Source organism: Stegodyphus dumicola, chromosome X1 (assembly GCF_044657685.1).
Source record: "Stegodyphus dumicola isolate Sdum_Otavi_A_Nest chromosome X1, ASM4465768v1".
NCBI classification, from domain to species: Eukaryota; Metazoa; Arthropoda; class Arachnida; order Araneae; family Eresidae; genus Stegodyphus; species Stegodyphus dumicola.
In genome coordinates, this window is record NC_140780.1 from 171140645 (window position 1) to 171163392 (window position 22748).

A 22748-nucleotide genomic window follows, 5' to 3' on the forward strand; every position below is an offset into this window, starting at 1 on the left:
TTAAAACTAGCACATTGTAAACAAATAAATCAATTATTAATGAATATTTAACATAAATTGATTAAAAAAGTAAAAAGATAATAAGAAAGCAATCATGCTCTATCCATTTAGAAAATCTGCAGCTCTTCTATAGGGTGTTATAAAAAATTATTATAAAAAATTATAATTCTTATCTTTGAAACAAAGCTCCAAAATTTGATCAGAAAATTTTAACTCAGAAAGTTCCAGAGCATTCTGTATTTGTAAAACCTCATTGCATTTTTTACACGCATGGTGTCACAATACAGATAATTACTGAACCCATCTAGCAGTTGAAAAATCTGTGATTCGAGTCCTGGCGAGAGCACAGTTGATTTTTCACACTTTCTGGCTGCACGAAGTCTAAACAAAATGTCTGTATAGTGGCGCCCGAACTAAAAATTAAGTCATCAGCTACCTACATATGGTCGACAGGGTCTGGTCCCTTACCCCAGTTGCTCTTTAAATGGTGGAAAATATTACGATTCATCGCTTCGTCTCTTGTTTGCTCTCGTGGTGTAATTTGCTATCACGTCAAAATAGAAACTAAAAGAGGCATAATTCCAACCATGATGGGGACAAAGTTCAATTTGCAGGTTTCCTGCTTTGAAAATCTTGAAACCTTTACATATTTAGTAATTAAAGATGTGCGGTGTGTAAGTATACAAATATCTCCTTCGTTACTGAAATGTTTCTAAATGACACAGGAAGACATTTTCATGAAAAAATAATAAATTATATATTACTTTGACCCTATAAATCATGACAGTTCTAAATAAGTTAAACATACTGCTAGTAAAATCCTTACTAACAGTACTTTGTATTTTATTGTTTTACTCCGTGAACTAACAGTTTTAATCCCTGAATACTGTTACGTAACAGTATTCAGGGATTTAGAATTTTCATGTTTGAAGTAAACAATAAACATATGAAAACTATAGGAAAATGCAAGATATCGCATTGATGCAGTCCTTTCAACGAATGGCTAAAAGGTCTACAATCTATAAAACGATTTCGTTTTGTTGCCACATAATAAGATGGGGGAAATCACAAAAACGTGTTTATGCTGAGACAGTTTAATCAGTAATGAGGGACAGTTTTGCATTCATAAAGCTGAGAAATGTTAGGTTATAAATTGAGGAAATAAATGCATTTGAAAACAAAAATTGTTTGCTGAAACGGACAGGAATGAGCAAGTATCTAGTGAATGATTTCGTCGGATATATTGTCATATATAACTTCTGAATAAATTACTGACCGGTTGTGTATAAATTACTTGGTTACAAAAATTTTACACAATAATCGCAGATGATAAAAATGTGAAATCTGTATCATTAAATAGTTTTCTTGTTATAGTTTCTAGCACCATGTTGTAGAAAACGTCAAAGATTAGTTAGTAACGAAAACGTGTCGATGAAAGAAAAAGCTAAATGTGTTTTGAGACTGGATTTGAATTTACACTAGCTCCAACCGAACAGAACGCAATTAAAAGGGTTTTTCAAACAGATTTTCAGGAAACAGATATGAATTAGAGCCATTTATAATACAGGAATGTATAGACACCACTAGCGTTTTCTAGTTCCAAATGAAAAGAACAAGGGGCTCGTGCGAGCCTCCTATAGCTCACTAGTAATTAAACAGTCATGACATACTTTCGATTTTTCATTTTTAAAGGCTGGCTGATCACGCAAAATATTTTAAGCTTTTTAAAGTTTCGATTTCCTGTAAACTACTTCATGTGTGCCTGCAGTGGTTACAGAAGCATAAAAGATCTTGCTGTGTTTTCTAAGTTTTCTTAAATATTCGATTGTTCGAAGAACCTAATATTTTTACCGCTAAACCAAGTAAATATGTTAAGCATGTTAGATCGGTAAGTTTTTACAATCTCAAAATTGCAACTAATAAACTGAGGATTTTAGAGGCTAAATGTTAACTACTAGTCACACAAAATCATAAATCAGCGAATAGAAGATGCACAATTTCATTGAATTTGAAATTTAATAGAAAATACTAAATAACTCTGATCAAAAAATAAAATTGTTTTAAATTTTGTTCTATAAGGAAATGCTTCTGTTTTAACTACGTCATAGTATTTTCACATATTTCTTGTATCTTAGCAGAAATCGTTGGGTATTCATAACATAAAGCAAGAAAGACTTAATATGATGCATTTACATCTTGTTCAATAAAAAGTGCTTAAAGAGGTCGCAATTTACTAAATTCAAATTACTTTTAGTATTCAAACGTAGTTTTAAAAAGAACGTAAGGATTATTACGGCGGACAAGGAAATAAATCTAATTCCCCCCCCCTCTAGATTTTATTATTACGCTTCTGCGAATAAAAACAAGCTATACAATTTTTATCTGTCGCGACATTTATAGAATTTAAAGTTATCCTATGACGCATTCGACGAACAATTATAGCACTTAAGTTTCAGTGCAGAATTCGGAATGAACTTAAGCGTCTTTGTTGGAATGCCGCAGACCACTTTTACTGCCAGTGAGACAGAACTTATGAGGAAAACATATTGTTAACTCTTCAGTAATAATGTTGTATTTTCTTGTCAGTTCTGAATATTTTTCTTTGCAGAGAAGATGACATTTGAAGTTCTGATAAGCAGGCAATTTTCAGAATTTCGTGCTTATGAACGAATAAGAAATTACATAAAGTGAAAAAAAGACAAGAAGTATTGTTATTATATATTAAATGATAAGCTTACAGCAGGCTGGAAAAAATGAAAACGTTTGCTCTGGCTGCAGATTAAAACGTAAATTCTCAATCTGATTTTATGTGAAGCATATGCATATTCTAATCCAACAAGAACTATACGAAAGTACGCGAATGATTAAGGTTATTCACAGCAGGAATCAGGGCAAAGTACTACTGTAAAAATATACATAATGCGTAGTATATTACGCCTTTTAGAGAGCAATTAGTATAGAAGAGTCTAACATGGTAGATTTGACAATGATAGCTTTTACACACTCCTTTCAAGATCTAATATCACTAAAAGCTGGTATTTTCTGCAACCCATGAAACCTGAAAAATTACCAGATTTTTTCTTGAAGAAATTTTTGTTTTCAGGGAATCCATAAAGATTTAAGCATCTCATATGTTCAGAAATCTAATAAGTGCTTTTTTTTTTTTGTTTTTTGTAAAAGTACAGAATATATCCCAGTTTCTTAGTAATACCCCAATAGTGTGAGGAAAGCAGTTTAAGCCACGTATGAAATTTGATGTGTCCTACCTTCCATTTCTACAAAATACTTCCAGGACGCCTTGATCGGTAGTGGTTAGTGGTGTTGGCTGCCGTATCGTTGAGACCGTATTCAAATCTCGGAGAATGCCTGGATGATTTTAGTTTCTTTGCAGCAGGGAGGTACTTAAAATACATGGCAAGCCAAAAGTCCTGTAGAGTAATTTGGCGGTAGGGGACCCTTGGATTCGTCCACCGACAGATTTTCTCTCAAAAATCAGGACGGACTTGACAAAGGCGTACTGTCACCTTTCAGGTGCCGAAGGCTCATACCAACGAACAAGTAGACAATACCAAAAGAAAAAGGGGCTCGTGCGAGCCTCCTATAGCTAGTAATTAAACAGTCATGACATGCTTTCGAGTTTTCATTTTTTCATTTTTCATCACGCAAAATATTTTAACCTTTTTAAAGTTTCGATTCCCTGTAAGCTACTTTACGTGTGCCTGCAGTGGTTACAGAAGTATAAAAGATCTTGCTGTGTTTTCTAAGTTTTCTTAAATATTCGATTGTTCGAAGAACCTAATATTTTTACCGCTAAACCAAGTAAATATGTTAAATATGTTAGATCAGTAAGTTTTTACAATCTCAAAATTGCAACTAATAAACTGAGGATTTTAGAGGCTAAATGTTAACTACTAGTCACACAAAATCATAAATCAGAGAATAGAAGATGCACAATTTCATTAAATCTATATATATACAAGGTAAAAAGAATATTCATAATGCTTCCGCTAAAAAATTGCTTTGATACTGTGGTTCCAGTGAAAAAATTTTTCAGTGGTTCCAGTGAAAAAATTTTTCAATATAAGTAAAATAAAGTGCAATGAAAAGTGTAAATACTGAATGTACAATATTATCACTAGAATATTTACAAACAAAAAGCGTATTAAAAACTCAAATCTAATTGGAAGTTACATGTTGATCAGTGTAAGGCAAGCTTTAAAAAATAGAATAAAAGTGTGACATAAGACATAAGCAAAAATAAAAAAAATAAAAAAGGGGCAAATGGTAAATTAGCCCAATTCGAATCTCATTACTGACTCTTCAGGGGAAATTTATAATGATTTTCAAATCCAGATAATTTCATATCGCGTTTCGTCAAAACAGACAATTGAAACTGTACACGAAACTTTTTGAATATTAACAAAAAAACTTATATATATATATATATATATATATGCATAGTCAAATAATTAGGCAACCCCCACCAGCGGTCAGATGGATAAAAAATCATTGACCGCTGGAAGTTCGACCTTGGTTTAATCTCCTTTTATAAGCTGCGGTAAGAGAAAAGATGAAGGGCAAGAGTTAGTAGCCATTGATAGCCGAGGGGTAAAATTACGGTACACTGAAAGCAGTTTGACCAGCTTTCAAATCCGAACTAACGGTCTGTATGGGATATTTTGTCGTTTTTCTTATAGTTAACGAGAATATAGAACGGCTTCTCGTGGAAAATCTCAGCTCTGGTAATGACCATGTGCTTAAGACCGCTGAATATTTCTAGTAAGGCCCGATTCGAACGCAGGAGAAGTAGCTGGTTGGTTGATTTTCGTGGCTTTGCTCCAAGTGTTTCACACGAATACGAGACAGCTTACTCTAGAATATTCCAAGTTGTCCTTCACCATAAGCAGCTAACCCTCGTGTGCTTTTTCATATTCAAATAACCCCAGAAAATCTTCACAAACGCATCCCTTCTTTTAGACAGATAGCCTTCGTTTGCTTTTATATAATCAATCTAATCTAACCCATTAAGATGTAAGATTTTACGAAATATTCAGATATTCTCTACCTTGGTCAGAATATTTTAAAATAACTGAAATATTTTGTAGTAAATGTGGCACTAGAAGTTTTTGCCACATATTTTAACACCTTAGATGGAATCAAATTTTTGTAAGTACTTGGTTCATTACCAAATAGTTTGAAAATATTTTTAAAGATGCATACAAACTCTTAACTATACCTCAAAATTTCGAACAGCTTGTTCTCAGCGGAATACATGTAATGCTGAAAAAAAAAAAAAAAAACAGGTTATCATATGTCAGTGAAAACTACTAAATTCTGATTACCAGGACGATGCTCAAAGTACCTAGACTGAGAAATTTATTTTTCAAATCATTCATGAAATTCAGTTAAAAAAAACTTCATTTGAAAATACGTTCTTAAAATAGATGCAAGTTTGAAGTATTAAAGTTGAATTCCAAAAATGTCCTTCAAATATTTTAAAGTCAATAAAATTTGTATGAAATCAAAATTTCTAAATTATTTCTTATTGGTCTGTATAATAAAAATTGAAATTCAGTAAAAATGTAAGAGGAAGAAGAGGTTAACAAGTGAATTTTGTATAAAATAATATATCATGCAAAAACGTATAGTTTATTAATTTAAAATTGAAACAGTTTACCACGTTATGATATTGCCGATAATATTGCAATTGATTTTGAATCCGTTTGTTTATAACTGGCATAAATCAGTTAGGTAATCATCAGAATAAAAAATTTGCTCCCATCAAATTTTGGATAACAGCATTAGTTATCCTAAATTTCTGATTTTGCTTTCTGATTTTTGATTAGCCAAGCTTTCTGATTAGCCAAAAGGGTATGCTGAGTAGTTTAAGAGTGTAGATGTACTGTTACTTATAACCTTTTTAATAGTGACCCTTTTAGTGTAGAGTGAGTTACTTGAAAGCCTTTTAATAGTGATTTGTGCACATTGTGTCACATTATACTCTTTTTAACGTACATTCTTTTTCTGCTGCTTTTGTTCTATTAAAAAAATCACTTCGAAATCCTCATTTATCCAAGGTATTATGATTGATTGTATTATTGCTTCTGCACACAAAGAAATAGGTCTCATTTTGTTAAAATACTAGTTAATTTTTATTTAGATTTTTAAGGGACAACTCTTAAAGCTTACGATAATATTATGATATTCTTGCTTTAAAAGTTAGCGTAATAGTCTTTGTCAGAACCTGCTTTTATTCCTAAATCAATTTTACGAAATGCTGAACAGATTTTATATATTTTGTCAGAATGGTAAATGTTTAGGATTACTATCGAAAAATGTTTTTGAAATGTATTGAAGAGAGATTTAAAAAATCGGAATAGTTTATTCCCTATTCCTTTACTACATATATTTTTTAGGTTTAATTCTGATTTTTTTTGGCTATTTATTGAATTATTAAACATTAGTTTATAAGTTAGATCCGATACACACCATTTAAGTTCCTCTAATAAGATGTCCTTTTAATTTTTTCAAGAGGTGCTCCCCCTGTATTAAAAATTTCACCTCAAAAGTAAGTCAGTGCTATCTGTGCTTTAAAAATTCACAAGAGAAAGTATCTTTCTCCCTATGAGCCCTTCAGAGGCCGAGTCGTAAATTCGCTAAACACTGGTAGTTGGACTTGGATTCGATTCCGGGCGAACGGGTTGGTTACAGGGCATTTTTGTTGTTCTCCCATATGTTATGTGGATACAAACCAGTTTCCATCAGAAAGTCCTCCACTAAGGCATCCCTCCTGTTAGCATATAGCCCTCACATTCTTTACCATAATCAAATAAACCAAATCAAATTTTCTCACTATGAAAAGTGCAAAATGTCATGTGTTCGACGAATTGACAGGTACGGAAGAAGTTACTAAAGTATATTTTTTTCAAATACAGGACATTCTTCAATGAGTTGATAATCTGTGACTTCATACAAAGATTTTTTTACTTGGGTTGAATGTTTACATAATTTTTCTCATAACAAGTTAAGAATAGGTATATAAAAACTAAATAAAGTATTTTTAAATACACCGCACGCTCGAGAAGATTCGCTGTTTGATAATTTGAAATGCCATGAAGCGTTTCATCTCAGAACGTATGCTGAATGTTCACTTTTCCAAGATAAAGTAATTTAAGTAGACATAAGAACTCATAAAAGTGCTTGCTTTTAAATTTAATATGAGTAAAAGGAGTTTAATCAAGCAGATAACTTCAAGTGTAATAAAACGTCTCATCGCAGAAACTTGAGCTGATGGTTCAGAAATATTTTTTAGAAAAAAAGAACCTTTCACTGCACCACATTCATGTCTAACATGGAATCTTACGAGCACAATAAGCTCAGAAACATGGGCCCACACGACACATGTTTCTTAAAATAACGAACTCAGAGGTATGCTATTTCTCTAACGAATTTTCTCAAAGCAGAGAATAATCAAAACATAGTTGTTTTTCCAGATATCTGAGACCGCAGCTTGTTGAAAAATTGGAGAATAATTTATCTTTTTTGCAATAGAGTTCATCTGTTAAAATGAACCAGTTAATTCCTGACGGACAAGCGCATTAAGCTGATTTTCTTTTCTGAAGAGCGCCTTGGTTATTATGACGGGGGAAAATTAAAAACTCGGAAAAAAAGCCACCATGTTGTTGTAGTTGTAGTGACTTATCTCACTTGTCTGACTGTAGCATCAGCCCAAGCCCACAGCCCACGAAATTCATCCTGGCAAGGAGTGCTAGATTGCGCCCGTCGTTAGCAAGAGCCTTGAGCCCCGTACAGGTGACAGTACGACTTTTGCTCAATACCGCCATTAATTTTGATGAAGAGCGCCCCAGGGAACGAGTCCGAGGGTCTCCCAGCCCTCTTCTCCTCTCAAGACGACTTTCGACTCACCGCATGTTTAGAGTGTCTTCATGCAGCGTAGACTCTACATTTACAAACATGCATGGCTTTTCAGGGATTCGAATCCGGGCGCTTCGGTACGGCAGTCAGCGTCGCTAACCACTGTACTGGTTGAGCGGCTGTTGTTGTTTGTTGATGTTACTTATCCTTTTGATCTACATTAGAGTGTAGATCAACACCGCGAATTCCCCTGGCCAAGAGGAAGGGAATACCTGTCTTTGGTCAACATGTTGAGGATCTTATTAGTGGTATGGTAGTATGACTTTTGCTCAGCTTCATCATAATTTTGGTGACGAACAACTTAAAGGACAGAACTCGAGGATGTCTTATTCGCTATTACTAAACTTTCAAGGTGACTTTTAGCTGGATGAATTTTTAAAACCTTCCACAATACTATACATTTACAGACATCCATGCCTTCAGATACAGTTACAATACACATCCCTTCTTTTTACGAGTAAAAATGGGATGGATCTTGAATTATCGTAATTGCAAATAATGTGAAATTACAGCAAAATTTTGCTTACGGAAGTAGATTTTCTTTCACGTCACACAAATACTTCTAGGTCTATAATGATAGACATTAACATCACTGAATGTACAGTATTTTGCGTTATTTGAAGGATCAGCCATTGTTCAGTGAAGTGAATAAACAAATATGTGTTTCGTCAAGAATGATTTCAATAACTAGCCTTCAGTTAAATTCATTGGCTTGAAAGCTAAAATGTACTCTTTCCTAATTTTGAAAGACTGGGGTAGGGGAGTCTTTTGGTAAAAGCATATTATGAGGAAAAAAAGACTATTAAAATATGAAAACTAGAGATTACTATCTCGAAAGAAGCCTACTCAGAGAAAATATATATGTACAGATACATACATATTATATATATATATATATATATATATATATATATATATATATAATATGTATGTATCTTGGGAGAAGCACGGGAGATTTACACGGCAAGAATAAAAAATTACATTATCGCTTTATCGCATTATCTAAGAGATAATGATGAAAATCGTTACCTCATCGACGATAAGTTTTGTTTATCCCATTATGACGTCAAGAGAAAGTCGGAAACATGCAGTTTAATATTATTGATTTAAACTGAGAACTTATGATTTTCTCCGCGCATATTTTGATCTTTAAAGTCTTCTAATATCAGTTTCTTGCATATACTTTGAAATGTAGGTTCTTAAGGCACCTGTTTAAGTTTTCTTAACAACTTTTCGTGCTTGGGTCTATGCTTTCCATGCATTATCTCAATTTAATCATTTTAATTTTCGTGTACGTATTTTTTTTGATTGTTTAATTAAAACAACTAATTTAATTTTTGTTGTGTATATGCGATTTTGATTGATAGAAGTCGTGTATGAGATTTTGCTAATACTTTTTTTTACTAACTTCACTTTGTGTTTATTTAATTCTTTTTTAATGATTTTTCTTGCTTGTATATGGATTCTTACGGATTATAATTTTGTCTCTACGCCATTTCCTTGATTCTTTAAAGATAGCAACTAATTTAATTTTTCTTGTATATATGTGAATTTTATTGATATAAGTCATGTTTGAGATTTTGTAAATATTTCTTTTTACTAACTTTACTTACTGTTTGTGTTTATTTAATTTTTCTTTAGTGATTGGTCTTGAGTGTCTATAGATTCTTACTGATTAGAATTTTGTCTCCACAAGTCTTTAAGTTTTGCCTATGAATTTAGATTTTATAATTAAGAACTTTAACTACCTTAACTGATTATTCTCGTAAGCATACTAAAATTTAGGAACTGTCAATTTCTTACACCAATTTATTGTACTTAATACAATTCTACAGACTCTTTTTTCCATATAATATATTTGATTGATAATTAAAAAAAGCAACCGATTTTTATTTATACTAGTCCCAATTTTTTAATTATAAATTTTTAATTTTTTGTGTGCTATGAAGTGCACCTAGATAGCGGCATTGGCAGTCCAAACAAAAAAATAATGATTCATACGTGTTGCGGTAAAGTTACAACAATATTTGTTATCAGTCTGTTACCTGTCTCTCGATTGCTCCATTTCCTCACTTGATTCGTTTTCAGTTTACTGTGCAACTTCCTTTAGTTAAATTGCGCCACTCTTCATTTGTATGTGTATATCATTAACTGTTAGTTATCTGAGATTTCTTCCCTTCTCATTACAATTCCATTACATATATAATGTATTTCTCCCCCATTCTTAGCATGCCTTCGTGGTGTAATGGTCAGCACACTCGGTGCGTATTCGAGAGGTCCGTGGTTCGAGTTCCGGCGAGGGCATTGCTCATTTTTGCCTAATGTCCTGCTCTCCTGCCTAAAAATACCTAATGTCTCTACACATTCTTCTCATTTCTTCTTTCTCATTACATTAATGGTACTTCGAAAAATTTCAACCAGTGTTACTCATGATAGTGCAAAATTCAGTTTCTTACTTGAGCATCCAGCAGCCAATAGTACTTGTATAATGTTTTAACAAACAAGAGGATTCAATCAAATTTCTTTATTTTGGCAAAGCTCACACAAGTCATTTTTCATAGGATTTCTTACTACTGAAATATTTACCAAAGGGACTTTCATAAAATCGTATATCTCCCCACTTTGAATTTAAACTGTATTAAAAATGTTGGAAATATTTCCTTTTCTTTGGGTGTTTGCAGAATCTTCCACATGACGAAGTGGCTTAAATGTTTGAGACACATTTTCATTCTGATGTTAAAAAGAAAACAGAGCAAGTACTAAGCACTGGTGCAGTGCAGAATTCATTTGCACTAGAAACGGTCAAGCTCAATATTGAGACTCTAATAGCTAATAACAGCCATCCATATAGAGAAAGGCCGGAATAAAGAAACATCAGTCTTTGGATAATACTATCTGTAGGAAATATTCGCAGCTGGTTTAAGACCTTTCTTACGCGAAAAAAAAAAGCAAAAGAAAATAGTGCCGGGAGCAGCCTGTAAAGAAAAATCAATAACTTTGCTACATAGGCTTACACTACAATCGTGTTATATTTATGTGCTCAGTTGCCTTACAAATAACCTTTGAATAAAATATGTTTTCTATTTTTATTTGTTTATTTACTTGATTTATGTTGCTTTGTTGTAGTTTTAAGGCACTTTTTGCATAAGGGATTTCTAATACATGCAAGCTGCTTGCTTCAAAGAATTTAATTTATAACGTGTTCAAGATGCATTTTGTTCTCCACCATTATATGAAAAAATAAGGAATTAGGCTGTACAGTTACTATTATTTTGCATTAATGAGATACTTATAATTTCAGCCTAAAATCAGTTAGAGAGCATTTAAGTTGAGGCTTTGAGATTGTAAAACAGGACGCGTTTCTGCCTCTCGAGGCCACATTACTTAGTTTTGACAGCTCTGATAAGATTCTAATTAATTTAGCTTTGCGTTATAGCTGCCGTCATTTAAATTGCTACGACGGTGAAAAGTTCTGAGCCAACTTAGATTTAAATTAAGCTGTGTATTCTTTGACTACTAGGTTAAATTTTAAATTTTAAATTTGACTGTTTCTTTAGTTTCATCGCTACAAGTGAGCATAAGAAGTGTCTTTATATTCAAGTTATGTTTTAATAAAAAGGTTGTTTTAAACTTTTTCAAGTCCATGTAGAAATTTTAGACACAGCGATAATTCTCTTAACGTCTGTTAGGAGTACTTTATGCTCCCAAAGAAAGTCAAACCCTATTAAAAGGCAAGGAATACTAAACGTGTTTAAAGACACATCTTACTTGTCTGACTGCTTCCTAAATAAATAAATAAATATCTTACTTGTGCCCGCAAATAGGATGCCAACTTTGTTATGGCATGAATTTCTACAAATTTTAAAGGATTTTATAAGATTTCAGGAGCATCATATTTTTTATCGGATTATGTATATAATTCTTAAGTTGTTTTCCGTTAGAATTTCTGAAAAAATACTATTTAAAGTAATCTAAATTAGAACATTGTACTTTGATTAACTTTCTTTTTTGTTGTGCTTAAAGTGTACACGAAATTATCATTTACAAAATCCTTTGTTGTTTATCAGTACTAATAAGAAGTTTAGGCACCGAACGAATTTTTTATAAATTAAAAAAGGGGTTTCCTTTATGAAGGAAATCTTTGTTCATACAAAATAATGTAAAAAAAAGTTTTCCAGTTTAAAGGTCATCTTGACATAAAATAATGGTATTGAATACTTTCCAGAATTTGATAGTTTGTAAAAGTAAATTTCAATTAAATATTTTACTAAAATATAAATAAATAAAAATATTTTTTATTTACTTACACATTAAAAATTAACTTGTGCTATTGTTCGTTTCTGTTATACATTGTCTTATATATCAGAGTCACACTTCAACTGAACTTCAGATGAGATTTAAAGAAAATGTAAAATAAGTGAAAATGAATTTATAAACAAAAATAATATTTATAAATTTGACCATAATACTGTGCACTATGAGAAAAATGCAAACGAACAAAAGTATGTAACCATCAATCTTGAAATTATTACATTGGCGTTTGAGCTGAGATGATACAAAAAGAAAATATTATACGAAATGACATACGTGAATTAGGCAATAACTAGTATATTGATTATATGAAATGAAATACTTCCGCTGTACGAAATGAAACCATTAACTTTGAAATTTGCACTGAGAATCATCGAAAGTGAAATCACGAAAACGAGTTATATTAAATGAAATATGTACTAAGATTAAAGCTGTGCAAATCAACTTCTAGAACCGCACTTATCAAACTTTGTCAGTTGCACATGAATGTGGAAGTAATTACATATCGTATTTAAGCTTGCAATTTTATTTCGAAGAGATAGTTATGTTTAATATACTTCGTAAGTGACAGTTAAAATTTTCCATAAACCTCTGGATCATCATTGGTGGGGAAACTTTTTCCCAGATTCGGTTTTCGCGGTAGGTGGCTGCATGAGAATTTCGTGCCCTTATGTTGTGTGTTGTTGTGATTTCTCTCATTTGTCTGACTGTAACATCAGAACAAGTCCACGAAATTAATCGTGGCAAGAAGTGCAAGATTACACTTGTCGTTGGCAAGAGCTCTGAGCACTATGCAGGCGACAGTACGACTTCAATTTTAATGGTGAGCCCCCAGGGGAGGGACGGGCCCTAGGTTCTCCTACCCCTCTTTCAATACCAAAACCTCTTGAGAACACTTTCGACTCGCCGCATATTTTGAGTGCCCCGATGCCGCACGAACGCTATACATTTGCAAACATCCATGCCTTTCACGGGATTCGAACTCGTGTCCTTGGGTATCGCAGTAGGCTCATCTAATCACTATACCGTCTGGGCGACTCGTGTTCCTTATGCGTAACGTACGTACAAGTCAGTTCTCCGTGGAAAGCCCTCCACTTAGGTACCTTTCTCTCAAGACAGAAACCTTCGTATGCTTTCCCATAGTTAATAATAAAAATCTGACGTGGACACCATTCGACTTCCTGGCCCGGCCTTCTAAATTACACTTAGTTTTTGTTGCAACAATAAACTGATATTAAATATTGTTATATATTTACAACAATAATAAACTGATATTAAATATTGCTAGATATTTACAACAATAATAAACTGATATTAAATATTGTTATATATTTACAACAATAATAAACTGATATTAAATATTGTTAGATATTTACAACAATAATAAGCTGATATTAAATATTGTTAAATTATTTGTTGTTAGACTAATTGCATATATAATCTGTCAGTATGCGTGTAGTTAGATTTATTTGTCGAAAATTAATTATTTTTAAATTTGACTTTACCAAAATATGAATATTTTCATCATTTAAAACATTTTTGTAATTGAAAGTAAATATCTATAATGAATGATTGAGAAAATAAAGGCCGGGTAATCACTTTTAAGCCGAGTAAGGGAGTGAGTATGTACATAATATATATATATATATATGTGTGTGTGTGTGTGTGTGTGTGTGTGTGTGTATGTGTGTGTGTGCGTAATATAGTATGAAAAGAAAATAAGAAACATGTAATTGAAAAATTCCTGCTCTTAAGCTGCAAAGGATTGAATTAAAAGCAATTAGTATAAAACGAAATATTAAAAAAAAATTTTTTTTAATATTTCTTTTTGTAGTTGTTGCTATATATATATATATACACAGACATGTCTGGTTCTACCAAATGCAATAAAAGAAGGAGGTGCGCAACTAGATGCTATAGCAGTGCCATATACAAAATATCAACTTTCTACGGCTAATTGTTTTTGAGTTATGCCAGATATATACATACATACGAACGTACGTACCGAAGTCAAGAAAAAAAAAAACTCTTTTGAATACATTTTACAGTCGATTTTGGAAAACAAAAGTGTCCTTTAGAATGCCCGTACGTACAGAAATCCCGCAAAAATCGTCCAAATGGATTCGGGAATTGTCAGAATTGATATTTCCGTTGAAATATGATACCCGAAAATTTTCGAAAATTACGGTGCTTCTTTACTTCGTGCAAGTAAATAAAAAAAATATACAATTCGAAACATATTAACAAAATCTGAAATTTGCAAACTGAGTTGAAGTCAAGAAACTGGGCAAATTTAAAAGTATAAAAATGAGCAGCAAAATGACGGCATTATTTAAAACTGCTTTAGAAAAGAAGAAATTGAGCTACTTCTTGTTGGGTCTACAATTCTTATCATTAAAGTTTCCATTAATCAGATTTTCTAATGAGTTAATCAATTTTATCTCACTTCGTTGAGTACGCTTTGATTGACTTGACCTTACTTAGCTTATAAACTCTATAATATTTGAATTGTGTAACAGGAAGAACCCGTTGACGTATTTATTAGCATGTCAAGATATAGTTCGAAGGCCAAATAAGAGATCAAATGTAGCGATAGCTTTGCAATGTTGTTATTCCTTCCCTTCTCGGAATTGTCACTAAAACCACGGTTAGAGTAAGCCGACAAACGCTAACGCATAAGAAAAAGGGGTTATCAATCAAAATGGCAGCATATCTGAAATATTTCTCTTAATGAAGTGCGAGGAGAATAGCATACGAATAGCGAAGGTTAGAGTAAACATTGTAATGTTATTTCTACCACTCAATTTGCATGGATACCAGATAAAGTCGTCAAATTGGACTCTTTTTCATTTGCCCCCTCTTTGATAACTTAATTTCGTAAATATGTCTTTTAAGCAGTTTCATTGATAATGTAAACACATTCCGTGAAAGAAAAAATCCACTAAATTACCTATACATGTAAACTGGGCCGGTTTAATATTTTTAGAGGCCCTAAGACTTTGCTGACCTTACATGCATTTACGATGTAACGGTTGTATTTTCTCTATCCTCTTCTCGGTCTTGGTTTGTCTGCATCATAAATTTGTGGCGCCTCGTTTCCTTGTGTCTCTGAGCACTTGCTTGTTTTGCTTAATGATTAATTCAATTCTGAATTTAATGTAATTGTATTCATGTCAATCTAGATTGTCAGGGAAATACTTGTATGTGTTTCTATAGTTATCAAATCATAAATGTATATTTCATTTTAGTAAATCTTGAAAAATAGATAGCGTCAATTGTTGTAGTTGATAAGCAACTGATTTCATTTATGAGTGCTTATTATCCAGAAATAGTTTACTTTGAGAGAAGATAAGAGAATGAAATAAATTTAGCATTTTTAATAAGAGAACGAAATACATTTAGCTGTATGATTTAATAAATATTAGTTGTAAATAAATGAGAAGAGATTTTTATAAACATGAAAATCCTTTTCATCGATCTTTTCTAAAACATACACATATTAATCTTACATTCCGTACAGTTCCGAGAATCGTCTTTAATTTTGTTTTGTATATGTTAGGCTAAAAAAGCGAAGTTATTGCGAGTTTTACAGAAAAATAAAACGCGTTTAATTAAAAGTATTTCTTGTTTATAATTAAAACAATATCTCATTTTAAACCAATGGCTAAGAAATATCTTTCCTTGTATCGAAAGTTTTCCGCTGATTTAATGTTTTAGTGTAAAACCGAAAATAACTATTAATGGGAGTTCCTATTATTTATGTAATCTAACAATTTAGAGAACTCCCGTTTTTCTGAGAGCCATTAATGAGAGTTTCCAGAAATTATATAGTTAGAAAATGACTTGTGAAAAAAACCTATTTCCAGAGAAAGTTATCAAGACTCCAGGAAGGCGAACTGTTAATTGTTTGCTTTCCTCAGAGAAATTCAGTCTGGTGAAATACATAAATCGCTAAAATACACTGAATATTTTCATAGATGAAGCAAATGAAGTTTTGCAAGTTGGGGGGGGGGTGAGAAAACGAAAGTGATTATTAATACTTCTTAGCTATTACCTCCTTGCCACTGCTCAGACCACTTCATTTTCAATTTTACGCAAACCAAAATTCTTTTCTAGGTCTTCGGAATAAAAATTAAAGGTAAGACGCTTTAAAAATAAAATTATTTTAAATGTTGTCTTTTCGAATTTGACAGGTACTTAAAGCATTTTATTGTCACAGTTTTCAGGGAAAAGTATGCTATATCAAACTGTGAAGAATTTTTTCTTGGGGTGGATATCATTTTCTATATAATCTGATATTTCGTCCAGAGCGTACGTTTTGTTGGACAGTTTGTATCCAGAAAACTTATTCCAAACTATGCCTGATTCAGCAGAGAGGGGAAAAGTAAAGTAATTCATAACAACAGGATTACTGAGAAAATTAGGATAGCGATTTTGACGGAGATCTTGGTTAAACGCGGATTTATGGATCTTCATTTTAAGTGCATAATAAACAGCAAACAATGATGCCAGCGTACATAAAAAAGAACATAATGTAGAAAAATGTTAATGAGACACAGAAAAGATTAGTGTACTGTGCAAGAAGAGAAGTAGAAATTTCAAATTTTAGACAAGAAGTAAAGAGTTATTATAGTCTATAAACTGTCCAAAGCAACAGATTGGCAAGTTCTACAGTTGAAAATAAGAATATCAGAGTAACTGAACATGTCAAATCAATTAGACTGACCACAGATAAGAAGTTAAGCTGGATATATCTTAAAACCAGAGCTTAGACTTCAGCTCAAATTATCGGAAGGATGTTAAGAACAGAACTGAAATCTCACCAAAAATCACCCTTCTCACCATTATTATTAATCATTATCTGAATCTTAATGTCAATCCAGACATAGTTCTTATGTGAAACGGTACGTTTCAGAACATGGAGCTTCAGAACACGGAGTATAATTCTATGACCAAAATATCGCAAATTCGTATAGATGTGGGAGAGGAAGTAATAGTAAATATTTCTTTTAGATGTACTCTCACGGCACAGTTCCACTACCTGTGCCTTCAAAATACACTGCTAGCCATTAAAATTGCAACACATGGAAGAAATGATCTGAGTAACGTCAAAATCAGATGAAAGGAAGAAGAGGTTCTTATATGCAAATGATTAGTATTTCAGCGAATTTAAACAACGCAGTAGAGAGAAACGACATCTGAAGCACCGCATAAAACAAAAGTTGTATAGTAGATTTCTTATTCGGAAAGCGCTAAAGCGCTTTGAAGGTCGGAGTTTGATCTGAATATCGTGTAAAAAGCTCGAGTGAAAAGACGAAATGCTTGCCAGCAAATGTCGGATCGTTGTCTATCGAGAGTGTGGATTATCGTTCCGTGATATCGCCCGTCGCACTAGTCGACATCCAACCACTGTCATGCCAATATGGAATCAGTGGATGTCATGCGAATATGGAATCTGTTCATTCATACTGAACAGAGTTCAGGATCTCAACGCCCTCCCATGAATAACACCCGAGAAGATAGGTATATTGTGAGGTCAGACCTGCAAAACCATACAACCACATCACGGACCATTAGTCAGGAAATATGCATGTCTGCAGTACGCCCAGTAACCGTTCGTACGGTTCGTCGAAGTTTGCAGCAGCGTGAACTATCAGCACGGCGACCATTACTTCGGCTTCCCTTGGGAATGTAGCATAAAGAGAGAAGGCTAGTCTGGTGCGCCGACCGACAAAGCTGGATTCAGGAATGGCATAATGTCGTCTTTTCAGACTAGTCCTGGTTTTGCGTGCAGTACTCTGATGGCCGTATACTTGTCTGGAAGCTCCAAGAGACCACATTTCGCCTGCTTGCATTCGATATCGGCATAGGGGCCGTGCACCTTGTGTGATGGTTTGAGCAGCTATTGGGTACACAACAAGCACATCGCCAGTTCCGATCGACGGTAGTTTGAACGCAAATTGGTCCATTTCTGACATCTTTAGTCCAGTGGTTGTTCCCCATCTTCGAGGCCTGCCAAACGCCATCTTCCAACAAGATAATGCAAGACTACATGTTGCACGTCTTTTCCTGACCTTCAACGATATACAAGTGACAAGTGACATTGGACGTGGGCACTGTCCCTTTACCATAACGGTTAATCAGTACAGCACCATGTTCACCATTATATAGAGCAGGCCAGATGGTATGGCCATACGTGGGCCTCGCACATGACGCCCAGACCCAGCTCCCGGACCATCCGATGGGCAGTCGAACAGACCAAAAATGTCCCCGGGAATGCACTCCCACTCAACTGCCCGGACCCAGCATATATTGAGTTTAAAATTAATAGATACATGTCCATACAAGTGCAAGTGGCAGAGTGTGTTATAAAATAATGGCATTGCTTACATAGGCTTACAGTGCTATGGCTTCAGGTTACATGGGAGAACATATCTGGTAGTAAACAAACATATATGACATGACATATGACATACATACATAGGATTACCTAAATACATACATAAACTTGCATTAAGTTACATTACTTACGTTATAATTAACTGAGGATATACACTATACATATTGCAAAATTAACATAAACAATGCTACAGTACATTTACATTTCGCTGTCATAATTGCATTAGAAATTTAATCTTACACATTATATATTATACTTAAATTTACGCCCTAATCTTATACCATACATCTGAACATGCATTGTACCTATGGCATGCATACATATTATTGCAGAAATGCCTACAAAATCTTGCAGTATATTACCTAAAGAACTTATTTACAGAACGTATTTTCAGTATTGTATGCTGTGCTTATGTTCCCCAGGATGGGCATTATACATTGCTATTATACATTACTTACGTTATAATTTACGTCATCGATATACAGGATACTCGATTGCTGCCCCAGTCTGCACAGTCTCCAGATCTTTCACCCATTGAAAACTGACCCATCAAAGCTAATACGGTTGATGAAGTGTGGCACAGACTTGAAGCAGCATGGAATGAGTTGCCCGTTTCTGTCATTCAAGCCCAGTTTGACTCCACGCCTATCCGTGTAAGGGCCGTTCGAACCCCTGTAAACCCCCAAATTGCTTACAAATTTAATCATTTTGTCTTCATGCCATAACGTACATAAGATATCTTTTTTGTATTTGCTTTCCTTCATGGTGCTGCAATTGAAATGGGCAGCAGTGTAATATAAATATTTTTCTTAAGTATGTAGTGAAAAGGAAGCAGTTCTATAAGCGAAAAATAAACATATTAATAAATCATTCGCCAAGAGAGAGAAATTTTGTTCCTTATGAAAAGAGAAATGGTTTCTACTTCTCTTTTCATAATAAAAAATAAGGAAATAAAATTAGGCATTTTATTTCGCAGCAGGAGACGTGAAAAATCATCGATAGATTGGCCAGAATTCGGTTGCTCGCTGATTCCGAGCCTCCCGATTGCTAGCTGGACATGACAATAACACTACGAAAACATGCGATAAGGAGGGAGAAAATATCTTACCTTGTGTTCCATTGAAAGGGCGACTGGGAAGGCGGAGACTGGTGGTGGCTAATTATCGTCCACCATACCCTCTTTCGGGTATTATTGTAGAAACTATCAAGCATTTAATTTCGGAGATAGGGTCGTGATTAATCTGAGATACCCTCGCTCAGATTCGAACTCCTGATTTCCCAACTGGTAGCCGGACATGCTTCCAATTACACCACAAGGCATGCAGTAAAGAGGAAAAACATATCTGCTGGTCCAAGATACACCGAATCTACAGTAACAGAAATCGCTCAGGTTCAGTTTATCTTGAGTAACCCTAATATCGCCTCATTTACTTTGGGCCCGGTTTATCTTGGGCCTCCTGTACCTTACAGAGAAAGCATTAGGCTCTCAGTTTCAGCTGGGCTGGCAAAATATTTATATATGCTGGTCATTCATACGAGAGATCTAGGCAAATATTAAAAAACTTTTCTGAGCAATAATGTACTTAAGCTTATGTAAATAAGAAAGTTACAAATGTGAAAACTTATTAGTAGCTACTTGCGGGTATATGGTATGTTCATAATAATTTGCTCTCTGTTCAAATAATTATCTATTATTATAAGAAATGTTTATGAGGTTTCGACGGAAAGATTAAAGTAGATAAGACCTTAACGGACTAATCGTAAAATGGACTGGATGTGACAAACAAAATAGGACTTTAAGTATTAAATAAAGTAATGAATGACAGTGCTAATAATGTGAATTAAAAACGGACTGAAATAATATGTGTATTTAATTGTGTTATGCGTCTGTGTGTGAGTGTTATACGTATTTAATGTATGCGATGTGTATTAAATGTCTCTGTTTATGTGATGTAATGCTGCAGTTAATGTATGTAATAAATACTCTATTTTTGTGGTTAAGTCTGAAAGTCTACGCGGAGTGCCGGGGGGGGGGACCTCTTCCAGTAGTAAGGTCTGAAGAATGGAGGTATGAAATATTCTTACCTCCAATGGGAGCAGCGTAGTGATGGAACACTCCGATCGAAGTAGGTTATCTACCTTTGTGGTGATGGTTGGAATCGCAGGGCTGAGGCGGCTTGTGAGCTCCCTGGGGTCCGTTGGAGTGCCGAACATTTAGATATGTGGCAATACGGGGCTATACCAGGTCTCATTATCATTATCCAAAACTTATTTGAATCTTAATCTTTCTACGCTGATTCTTCGAATATCTTCTCTAATAAAAAATGCTAATGGCGTAGTCATTGTCATCGTAAAATCTGTTTACAAAATTACATTGTATATTTTTATGGGTAATGTAGCAGCTGTTTAAAGACGTCGTAAACCGTAAATTTCAAAAATAGGTGTTGTAAAACAGTAATGGTGAAAACGTAACAGGCATGCTAGTGCGACACACAAGATTTTATGAGCAGCTGATACCAATTATTTTTCCTATTTGAATACAGTTCTGTTTTTGTAATCGTTCTGTGCCTGAACAGTCGGTGCTCTTTGCTTTGACTAAAGTGCACAAATTAACCTATGCCTTCAGTTTCAGAGTTATCCGTTAAAGCTCAGCAATGAAATGTTATCCATATTATATATTATTATTAATATGGATAACGTTAATGGTTAATATTGTTTCTTCCAGTTTATTATGAGACTGTTATTAAAAACAGAGATATTTTTTTCCGGATTGTTTTTAAGCTCAAAGGCCATTTTGCATATCGTTTTCTCTATTGAAAATAACTGATATTTTCTTTATTTTCATTCATTTCATAATTTTTGCATACTTGAAATATCCCGCGTATTTAATTAATTGCATTCTGAAATTATTTTAATGAATATTTTCATTATATTATTATTCTATTTCTCTTTCCTTCATATTTCACACGTGGAATAATTTAGCATTTCTGTGAAATAACAATACACATAGGTGAAGTGTTGTTCATTTCACCTATGTGTAAACACTTCACCTATGTGTATTGATTTAATAAATTAATTCAAAGAATATTTCTTTTTCCTTACAAATAAAATAAAGCCATAATATCAGTTTAACGAATTTTCCGAATTTTCGCCATACCAAAAGCAAGAGATTCGCTAAAACAGAGCTGAATGCTATGCTAAAAATGCTAAAACAAAGCTTGTTTAGTATTATGAATTACAGTGATATTTGCGTTACCAATAAACAAAATACACAATGAATAATAAATAGAGTAAATTATATAAGTATTATCACTATGCTAAAGCAAAGCATGCTTGAAATCGCTTTGAATTTCAGGGACGTATGCACTGTATTAACAGTAAGTTACATGTACAGAAATTAATGACATAGTAAATTACATAAAAAGAAAAGACTTGAAAACATTAAAACATAACATATTACACTGACTCTCACATTTTTTCTTATGTATTAATTATTATTACTATTATTAATATTATTATCATCTTCATTAGCCGAGCTTTAATTTTACTCGAAGTAGAAGGAATCCTAATTTTCTTGAAACCGAGAATCTTTAACCCATTAGCCGCTGGTGTTGCGTTGACGCAACGGTCAAAACAAATGCATATATAAATATAACTACCTAAGATATTTTATACCAGCAGATGATTCTGTGTAGAGAATATTATGAAGATTATTTCTGTAAAAAAAATATTTGCCTTCAACAATCAATTTGTTTATAATAATTAATCTCATACTTTAAGCAAAATTTAATCAACTTTTTCGACCGGATATTTTTGCTGAAAATATTTAACGAAAAAATTGTCGTCTTTATGAGTGATCTATTTTTAGACAAGGTCACCGTTCATCAGAACATTACATCAGTCAGATGTTTATATTTCTGTTGCGAAGGAATGGAAAACAGGTGTTGCGTTAACGCAACGTCAGCAGAAAACGGGTAGTCAATCTTTTTTTTTTAACTCATTCCTTTCGATGTTCTGGTTGTTTAAAAATGCCTAGAATGAGGTATCTTACATTATAAGAAGCCCTTTAAAGATTTTTTGATGAAGAAACAGATGATGATAA

General features: G+C 33.4%; 2 long non-coding RNA genes across 10 annotated transcripts in view; one reads left to right on the forward strand and one right to left on the reverse strand.

The window, feature by feature from the left end:
- LOC118193129 (uncharacterized) overlaps nucleotides 1-22748 on the reverse strand; it is a 156962-nt gene that overhangs the window by 54802 nt on the left and 79412 nt on the right. For 4 of the 8 annotated variants that reach the window (XR_015038678.1, XR_015038679.1, XR_015038677.1 and 1 more), the window contains exons 1-2: nucleotides 20732-20930; nucleotides 5237-5280 (exon numbers count right to left, since the gene is read on the reverse strand). The exons of 1 other annotated variant lie outside the window; for it this stretch is intronic. This is a non-coding gene — a long non-coding RNA (uncharacterized LOC118193129). Of the gene's footprint in view, nucleotides 1-5236; nucleotides 5281-19754; nucleotides 20323-20731; nucleotides 20931-22748 lie in introns of those variants that run through there. 3 more of the 8 variants (XR_015038680.1, XR_015038681.1, XR_015038682.1) reach the window with 3 other exon arrangements.
- LOC118186765 (uncharacterized) overlaps nucleotides 1-22748 on the forward strand; it is an 82715-nt gene that overhangs the window by 7745 nt on the left and 52222 nt on the right. Inside the window, exon 1 of one of the 2 annotated variants that reach the window (XR_004757831.2) lies at nucleotides 9082-9226. The exons of the other annotated variant lie outside the window; for it this stretch is intronic. This is a non-coding gene — a long non-coding RNA (uncharacterized LOC118186765). Of the gene's footprint in view, nucleotides 1-9081; nucleotides 9227-22748 lie in introns of those variants that run through there. 2 annotated transcript variants of the gene reach the window in all.